Genomic DNA, 8,630 nt, shown 5'->3' with positions numbered 1-8,630 from the left:
TATATATATATATATATCTCCAGCATACATTTTCACAATGTATATGATAATGTTCTGGTTGTCCATTACCTTCAAAAATTAATTGAACAAATAGTTAAATTAGTTAATGAATGAGCCAATAAATAATTCTTAGAAGCTAGGAATGCTAAAGAATGTTTAAGATCATTTTGGACATTAATCTTAAAAAATAGCCTTTGTAATAGTAACTCATAATTTTTTTCCTAATCAATTTTCATTCTAAATTTTTTAATATGTTGTTAAGGTGAAATGAAGAAGCAAGGAAAATAGAAAAATTGTCGTTTAATTCAAATTTATCTGTGAGCTACATCTAAAAAATATTGTGTAAATAAAAATAGAAAGACAAAGGAGATGAATAGTAATCAATCTCATCTTATTTTAAAAATATTTACTCTATTTATAGATGAGAAAGTATAATGATTATCTTATATTTTTCCCAACTTTATCCATAAGTCGCTCCAAACTCAATGCAAGAAATCCGTTTAAATACGTCTGAGCATCCTTATGCACCTTCTTATCTTCAAATTTCTCCTTGTTTTTGCTCTCCATGATCCTTAAAGTAGAAATTGCTTTCTCCACTCTCAAATCTCACCAAATTGCTAAGAAAAGTCGTAGGAACACTTTCCTTCTCGTCCTAGGCCGATTTATAGAGAAAAAGAGAGAAGGAAACTAAAATTTTGTGGTTCCAATGAAGTTACTCGAACTGTGGCACTATATCGCTAAATTTGGCGCTATAGCGTCAGACCAACTTTCTCAAAATCCAAATTTCTTTCTTCTAATCTTCAATTCCATTAATATAATAATATTTTGTGCCAATATAATCATCTAGGACTCCAACTTACATCAAAAGCTCATCACAACAAAATCAACAATCAAGTCAATCACAACGATAACGATGGGTTGCCTCCCACAAAGCACTTGGTTTAACGTCGTCAGCCTAACCTATCCAATGTTTTTAATCTCATTGACTGAATATGAAGATCTCCTCAAATGTAGAATTATCTCCACTTATATAAGCTTTTAACTTGTGTTCGTTTACCTTAATTATCCTGTAGTCTTCGGATCTTCAAAATCAACAGTTCCATTTGGATAAACTCTTATCACAATAAATGGTCCTAATCGCATGGACTTAAGTTTTTCTAGAAATAATTTCAATTTTGAATTATATATTACAACTTCTTGTTCATGCTCGAAATGCCCTTTCAGAGTTCCTTGATCATGCCCCTTTTTCATTTTCTCTTTAGAATTCTCGCATTCTCCTAAGATTCATTTTTCATATCGTCAAGCTCATTTAACTGAAATAATCATTTTTCTTGAGCATTTTTTAGACTATAATTAAATTCTTTTATTTCCCAATAAAAAGTTTTATGCTTCAAATAAACAGGTAAATGAAAATCTTTTCCAAATATGAGCCTATATGGTGACAATCCAAATATGAGCCTGTATGGTGACATTCTTATAGGAGTTTTGTAAGCAATCCTATAAGCCCATAATGTAGAATCAAGTCTAGCAGATCAATCTTTTCTGTTAGGATTTACAATCTTTTCCAATATTCTTTAATTTTTCAATTGAATACTTCTGTCAAACCACTAGTTTGATGATGATAAGCTATGACAATCGATGTTTAATTACACATGTTTGAGTTATTGTTTCAATTATTCTATTCTTAAAATGACTTCCCCCATCTGTAAGGATTATTTTAGGCAATCCAAATATTTTTCCTTAAAATTTTTTTAACAACTTTAGCGTCACATCGAGGTAAAACAATTGCTTCAATCCATTTTGAAACATAATCCACAACTATTAAAATATAACTTTTTCCAGAAGATGGTATAAATGGTCTCATAAAATCTAAACCACAAATATAAAAAATTTTAACTTCAAGTGTAAAATTTAAGTGCATTTCATTTCTTTTGGAAATATAGACTACTTTTTGTCATTCATCACATGTTTTTATATAATAATTAACATCTTTAAATAGTGTAGGCTAATAAAATTCAGATTGTAAAATTTTAAATGCAGTTTTATCAACCCCAAAATATCCCCCAAAATCAGATTTATGACACTTTTGTATAATTTCTTAAGTTTCTTCAATTGGTACACATCTTCGAATAATTAAGTCATTACATTGTTTATATAAATATGGGTTATCCTAAAAATAATATTTAGAATCATAAATGAACTTTTTAGTTTGATGGCTATCAAGTCCGTGGGGTAAAATGTTACTAACTAAATAGTTTAGTATATCAACATATCACATAACTTGTCATTCTTTAATTCCATATAATTTTTCACCAAAAAAAATTCATTAATTTCATCATTAAAATTATTATTTTCTTTTTTAAGCCTTGACAATTGATCAACTATTTGATTATCCGTACACTTCCTATCCACAACTTGAAAATCAAACTCTTGCATTAGAATGCTCCCATCTCATTAATCGTGTTCTTATGTACTTCTTCATCATTAAATACTTTATAGCAGAATGATTAGTATGCACAATATATTTGATTCCAATAAGATAAGGTCTGAATTTATCAAAAGCATATACTGTAGGTGACAAATCATTTTTAGTAGTAATGCAATTAATTTGAACTTCTTAAGGATTTTACTAGCATAATATATTACTATAAAAATTTTATCATGTTTCTGCTCTAAGCATCACACTTTAATTTGAATGGTTTTGTCCAAACAAGTGAAATAATAATAGGTGCAATGATTAATTTTTTCTTTCCATAAATTAAAAGCATTAAAGCTTTCAACATTAAAATCAAAATTAGCATCTTTTTCTAATAGTTAACATAAAGGCTAAGAAATTTTAGAAACGTCTTTAATATAACACATATAAAAACCAACATGTCCCAGAAAACTTCTTATTCTTCTAACATTAGTAGCGGTGGTAATTCAACAATAACTTGATTTTTTTTTGTATCTAATTTCATGCTTTTCTCAGAAATCTTATGTCTCAAAACAATTCCTCCTGCAACCATAAAGTGACATATTTCTCAATTAAGAACGAAGTTCGTTTCTTCACTTCATTTTAGAGCCCTTGTTGAATGATCTAAACATGAATTGAAAGAAGTTCCAAAAACTGAGAAATCGTCCATAAAAACTTAAATTACTTTTTCAATTAAATAACAGAAAATTGACATCATACATCTTTGAAATGTTGCGGGTGCATTACATAATCCACATGACATTCTCCTGAAAGTAAATGTTCTATAAAGAGTAATAAATGTTGTTTCTTTTTTATCCTGAGAAGCAATAGGTATTTGGTGGTATCCAGAATATCCATCCAAGAAGCAAAAATAACAATGCCCAGCTAGTCTATCCAACACTTGATCTAAAAAAGGTTGAGAAAAATGATTCTTCTAGGTGGCTGCATTTAATTTTCTATAATCAGTACGTATTCATAATTCATTGACTTGCATTGTAGCAATTAATTCATTCTTTTCATTTGCAACAACAGTCACTTTTCCTTTCTTAGGAACACAATGAATAATCATAACCCATGAACTATCTGAAATTGGATAAATAATTTTAGCATCCAACCACTTTAAATCCTTTCTTAGGAACACAATGAATAATCATAACCCACGAACTATCTGAAATTAGATAAATAATTTTAGCATCCAACCACTTTAAGATTTCATTCTTAAGAATCCCTTTCATTCTAGGATTCAATCTTCATTGAGAATCAATTCTAGGCTTATAATTATCTTCCATTAAAATTTTATGCATATAGATTGAAGGATTGATTCTTTTAATATTAGCTAATGTCCATATAAAGGTTTTCTTATGATTTTTAATGTCTATAATAATTTGCCTTCTTGTTCATCAGTTAAATATGAGGATATAATAATAGGTTATGTAGGTGAGTTTGTAAAAAAATGTAAACTTTAAATGAGTATGAAGAATCTTCATCTCAAATTCAGGAGGTTTTTCAATAGAAGGTATCAGAGGTTTTTTATTTTCAGTAAAATCCAAAATTTCAAATTCTTTCTGAACATAATTTAACACCTCAATGTTTTAATTTAACACCTCAATGTGATTCACTTTCAAAATCTTTTTCAGTTTCTAATTCTTTTTGTACTAAAGTTACTTCATCTTTTTAATCTCATATCCATTCCTTTATGAGGATACTTCATTTATTTGAGCACATTAAAAGTTACATCCTGATCATTAACTCTCATAGTTAATTCTTCTTTTTGAACATCTATCATTGCTAGTCTAGTAACTAGGAAAGGTCTCCCAAAAATAATAAGAACTTCTTTATTTTCTTCCATATCTAACACAATGAAATCAATAGGGAAAATAAATTTATCCAATTAACTAACACATCTTCTATAACCTCTTTAGCATAGTGATAGATCGATCAGTTAACTGTAGGGTTACTGTAGTAGGAGAAAATCTCCTAACACTAGTCTTCTAATTATAGATAATGACATGAGATTAATGTTTGCTCCCAAATCACATAAAGATTTTTCACAAAATTTTTCTTCAATTACACAAGGTATGGTGAAACTATCAGGATCTTTAAGCTTTTGAGGAAGTTTTTTTAGGAATTATTGCACTGCACTCTTCTCTAAGTGCAATGATCCATAATCTTCAAACTTTCTTTTTCATGTAAAATTTATTTTATAAACTTTGCATAACTTGACATTTATTCCAGAGCTTCTACAAAAGGAATATTAATTGTATGCTTTTTAAATATCTCAAAAAATCTTGAAAATAGCTGATCAAGTTTCTCTTGTCTATGTATTTGAGGAGAAGGTGGCGGTCTTTCTTAATTCTTCATAGTTGGAGAAACATGTTTTTTCCACTTCCTAAGGAATACTTTCTTTAGGTTTTTCAGTTTCTTTGTCTTTTCCCTCAACTTTGATTTCTTGTTGAACACCAACACTCAGTCCCTTCCCACTTCTTAGTTGGACAACTTTAAGTTGCTCTTTCTCTTTACTTTTATCTTTAGGATTGATCTCAACATTACTATGAAGTGTTCCTTAAGGCCTATTACTAAGTGCGTTAGGAATTTGTCCCAGTTGATTCTCTATGATTCTTATAGCAGCACTCTGACTCTCAAATTGATTACTCATTTGTAACACCACTTCTTTTAAAGATAACTTCTTCTTATTAACTTATTGATTACTGTTAAATTCAGGATGATAAGTAGGTCTAAAGTTAGGATTCCCCAAATTGTTCCAGTTTCCCAATGAGTTTACTTAATTGTTCCCTCATTGTTGACTTCCACCATTAGAGTTTTTATTCGAGTTAAAGTTTAGGTAGTTTTTCCAACCAGGGTTATAATAATTGGAATATGGCTTATTGAGTCTTTAATAGCATTTATAGTTTCTAATGAAGTTTGAAAGTCAAGAATTTATGATAATGAATTTTCTTCAATCAATTAATGTTTTTTTTTAATTTGGTCAGTTTTCCTAGATAATGCAGCAACTTCTGAATCAACCATTGAAATAGCATCATTATTATGAATACTGACTACATTCTTAGGATTTATCGTTTCAGGTCATTAGAAATTATTTGTATTCATTTCTTCAATTAAAACATAAGCTTCATCAAATGATTTAGACATTAATGAACCTCCAGCAGCAACATCTATGATATATCTAAGGAATCCAACTAACCCAATATAAAAAATTTGAACAATTAACTAGTCTTATAAAGCATGATGTGAACACTTTTTAAGGAGTTCTTTAAATCTTTCCTAAGCTTCATAAATTGACTCTCCCCAAGCTTCATAAATTGACTCTCTTTCATACTGAGTGAAAGAAGTAATATTATCTCTAAGTTTAGCATTTTTTTAAGGTGAAAAATACTTTTCCATAAATTTTTTTGCCAAATCTCCATAAGTGGTAATAGATCCAAGTGCTAATGAATTTAACCACATTTTAGGTTTTTCTCTTAATTAAAAAAAAAGTCTAAGTCTGACGACATCATCGACATCATTTGATACACATCATTTGATACATCATCATATTTAAATGTAACACACAGTTCTAAAAAACTTGCAAGATGTAAATTTGGATCCACATTTGGTGTTCCTCCAAACTGATTGTTTTGAACCATTTGTATTATTATAGGTTTAAGTTCAAATGAGTTAGCCACTACACCAGGAGTTTGAATACTTAAGTGAATTTCATCTGGCGTAGTGTTTGCGTTATCCCTTAAAGGATTTTGTAAATTGTGATGTTCATTTTTACCATTTTAATTTCAATATTATTTTGTGAAGTGTTCGTCATATCTTGACATTATGAAGTTTTTCTTATTTCAAAATTTTCTTATAGTTCATTCTAATTCAGAATCGTAGGGCACTAAACCTTTAGATCTCAAATTACACAAACAAACAATAAAATTTAGAAAATAAAATAACACAAAATATAATAGAATTTTTTTTATTTTAATTTTTTAATTTTTATAATTTTCAGATTTTTTTTTTAATTTTTCGGTTTTTAAATTTTTATTTTCACTTTTGGTCTTTAATTTTTAATAAAATTAAAATCTACAATTCAAACAAAATTGCAAATAAAAAAGTTGACTTTCCAAATTTAAAAAGTTTCAGTTACCTAACCACGACCACGACGCCAAAAACTTGACTTGACCCGCAATTACGTGTATTTTTAATCTCCAAAATTTTGCCAAAAACTTGACCTGACCTAAATTATATTCAGTAGCTAGTGTGAATAAATGAAATGATATGAAAAATAAATAATAAAACTTAACACTAGAGGTACTACACAAGTATACATATCGTTTCAAGTAATATTGGATTTTCTTTAAAAACCCCAGTATCGATCTCACGAGGATAATTGAATTATTTAAATTGGCTTGCTAAACTCAAAACCAAATTATCTTTAAATTGCAAATTTAAATGAAAAAGATATGATAGCAATGATTAAGACTAAATTAAAGCAGATAGAAATAAATATAATTAACAACTTAATATAAGTAATTCTAACGAGTTTTAATAATATGTAAAGATCTTTCCCCTTGCAATGAGATATTAATTTATGTAGGATTTGAATGACTAAAAATATGATTATATATTATGACAAATAGGAGGATTCCTATACCTTAACCCCTTCCGGTGCTAGTAAAGAATATTGGCTAATTTAGAGATTTTCACCATCTTATGTAGTAGTGCTGAGTAGATTCTGACCTCTTACCTTCAGATTACCAACTATGTCCCCTCTATGCCCCCTCTATAGGACCTACTAGGGACCCTTATGATTAAAAAACATAAACCAAATTTGAAAAAGAATATAGTTTTTCACCCTAGAAACTTCAATTCCAACTTAAATTTTTCAGATTGTTCACTTGAATGTTTTCCCATTGCAGATTTACACTATTAGGATTAATATTATTCCAACTTAAGTTATGGTAATTTTTTCAACCAAGGTTGTAATGATTAAAATTGGGGTTATTTAGTCGATTATTTATTGCATTCAAAGTCTCATATGATGATTGAGAATATATCATTTGTCTTAGTGATATTTCCTCAACCACAATAGGTGTTTGAGATAAATTCATTCAAAATTGATCTTTTTTTTCTATATTACAACAATCTGAGAAGTCAAAATAGACATTTCATCATAATCATTTACACTGATCACTCTCTTGGGATTTACCCTCTCAGAGGGTCATTGAAAGTTGTAAGTAATCATATCTTCAATTAAATAATATGCTTCATGAAAGGTTTTGATATTAATGAACCACCAGCAACAGCGTCAATGATAAATCTAAGAGATCTCTCTACTCTATTATAACATGTTTAATTTATTAACAAATGAGGTAAAACATGATGTGGACGCTTCCTATGGAGATTTTTAAATCATTTTCAAGCTTTGTATATTGATTCCCCTTCAAACAGACAAAAAGATGTCATATAGTTTCTCAGCTTAGCAATTTTTTATAGGAGAAATATTTAGCCAAAAAATTTTGAGATAAATCTCCCCAAGTTCTGATAGAATCAGGTGCTAATAAGCTTAACCACATCTTAGCTTTATCCCTTAATGAAAAGAAAAATGTCTAAGTTTGACATCATCATCTGACACTCCATCATATTTAAATGTAGCATTAAATGTAGCACACAATTCTAAGAAAATTAGCAAGCTGCAAATTAGGATCTTCAGATAGTGTTCCTCCAAACTGATTATTTTTTACCATTTGAATAATAATAGGTTTAAGTTCTAATGAAATTGTAGCTACAGCTGAAGTTTGTATACTCATTTGTATTTTATCTGTTGTAGGATTAATATAATTTCTTAAAGGTCTCTATTGATGCTCATTTTCAAAACAATGATTATTTAAGTTATTTGTCATTTTGTTCAAACTGTTATGTGATTCCCGATAACTGCTTATATGCAACAGTATAACAATAATTTTTATTATATCTTTCACTTATATTTCGTTATTTCGCAACAAAACCAAAAATTTGATCTTGAAGAAAAATAAGAATTGAACTTTTAATTTATATATATTGGGATACTACACAAATATATGTATCGTTATCAAGTAATATAAGACTTTTTCATCAATACCTAAATATCAAACCCACAGGGAAGATATGCAATAGGCACAGTTTGGAAAACTTTATATTT

Source organism: Phalaenopsis equestris, unplaced genomic scaffold, assembly GCF_001263595.1.
Source record: "Phalaenopsis equestris unplaced genomic scaffold, ASM126359v1 Scaffold233876, whole genome shotgun sequence".
Classification (NCBI taxonomy): Eukaryota; Viridiplantae; Streptophyta; class Magnoliopsida; order Asparagales; family Orchidaceae; genus Phalaenopsis; species Phalaenopsis equestris.
The sequence above is the reverse complement of the archived record's forward strand: the minus strand, read 5'-3'. Positions refer to the sequence as shown.